Below are 1,910 nucleotides of genomic sequence, written 5' to 3' on the forward strand. Positions count from 1 at the left end.
GCAAAAATGTTTTTTCTAACAAAAGTTCGCTTACGGTACATAAAGCATTAGCAGAAAGTTGCTCATCGAGGTAGCTATCCTTTAAAAACTACTTTAAAACGAAATACAGTCCAATTATAAGGGATGTACTTAAAATGTTCCATGACGGTGGAAGAATATAACAATTCTAAATACCATTGAAAGTGAAGAAGTTATAACCTGTACAAACAGATTGTAAATATTGCAATCATAAAATGAGATACACCATTTTGAATATTAAGTTTACATATTGGTAAATAAAAATAGAATTTTGAGTCCTACTTATGAAAATCTTGATACAATTATAGGATTAGATGGCGATATAATAAAGGAGTAAAAAAAAAAATATAAGTATACATAAAATATCTTTTTTCCCCTTCATTCATACTAAATTACAGTTGGTCATATACTTTTGCAAATGACTCAATATAGGCCAGTATACGTGTTTATTATATGAATATAATTCATCCAAGTAGTTACAGGGTGCAGAAGAAAAAAATTCGAGAAAAAAATTGGGGTTCAAAAAATTCTATATTTTGTAAAATTAGTTCCAAAATTCAGACTCAAAACCAGGACCTTTATATAAAAAAATTATAAACATTATTTTTAATAATAAGATTCATCTAGATGTGTTAGATCAGTAGATTCTAACTGTAACTTCATGAAACACTAACTCTCTGTGATACCTCTTCAAAGGCTCTACGAGTGATTAAATGGACAGTCGGTAACCCTAATATCAGATTAAGTAAAATATCAATTGGTTCCAAAGTTATGGTTGTATTATGCTTATTATACAATGTGGGTTATCTTGGCCTTTGACCCCTCAAAATAAGTTATCAACGCAGTTTAACGGAGGTTATGTTTTGATTTGTTGGTTTGCTTATTTTGTTAGTCACCAGGATTACGGGAAAAGTTAGAGAGCAATTTAAATCGAACATGGTACGAAGATTATATATATATATATAATTTTAATTTTAATTTGTGGTTGTTCTATGCTATATCAAGTGCCCATTCTATTTCTATTTTCGTACTTTTGCAAAAGTATTTTAATCTACGGGTACAATTGCAATAATTATTGAGTCGTATTCATGTACAATTTTTTGAAAAACTACTTAGTTTCCATATGGTAAGATATACAATGCTCCTATTTCTATTAGATATTTTAAATACGAACACGTGTTTTAGAATATTTACTCTGCTCTTACTTACTATACAAAGTTTTCTATAAATTATGTTTCATTATCAAGAACTTCTTTAGTGCGAATAATTCACCATGACATCAAGGATCCTTCTCGCCGTGTTCCTCCTCATTGGAGTCTATGAAGTAGTAGCTCAACGTAAGAAAAATATAGATAGTCATTTTTTATTCACAAGTAACACATATTCACATCATAAATGATAAATAGGTGACTGCCATGATAGAAGATCCGACTGTCATAAATTTTTGGATCGGTGTTTCCATCCAAACCATTATTTCCAATGTCCAGTATCTTGTGGTGGATGCCATGGTAATTAAAACTTGAATATATCCTTCTTTCATAATTTAATCCTTAATTTATTTCAAAAATATTTTTAGATCATTGTCGGGACGATGATGTTGCATGTCTAGGCTTTTCTGAGCAGTGTTTTTTTAGCAAGGGAGCAAACAAATGTTCTCATTATCTTTGTGCAAGACATGTGGAAGATGCCAAAGTAAGTAATCCCTTGTTTATTTCATGCCTTTAAGTTTATACTTTTCCTTCCTTTGTTACACTTAAAACATAGGTCCATGTAGAAACCAACGGTTGTCTGATAATGTATGTCATGCTTTTGGACAACAAGGTTATTGCAGAACATCGAGCCCAAAGTTTAAAATTATGACTAGGATTTGTGCAGCTATTTGCAGAGCATGC

General features: G+C 30.7%; 1 long non-coding RNA gene across 1 annotated transcript; it reads left to right on the top strand.

Moving 5' to 3' along the window:
- Positions 1–1,286: 1,286 nt before the first annotated feature.
- On the top strand, positions 1,287–1,675 carry LOC121131210 (uncharacterized). Its single transcript, XR_011784155.1, has 3 exons — positions 1,287–1,355; positions 1,425–1,526; positions 1,595–1,675. It is a non-coding gene; the product is annotated as an uncharacterized lncRNA (long non-coding RNA).
- Positions 1,676–1,910: the final 235 nt, after the last annotated feature.

Source organism: Lepeophtheirus salmonis, unplaced genomic scaffold (genome assembly GCF_016086655.4).
Source record: "Lepeophtheirus salmonis unplaced genomic scaffold, UVic_Lsal_1.4 unplaced_contig_2947_pilon, whole genome shotgun sequence".
Lineage (NCBI taxonomy): Eukaryota > Metazoa > Arthropoda > Copepoda > Siphonostomatoida > Caligidae > Lepeophtheirus > Lepeophtheirus salmonis.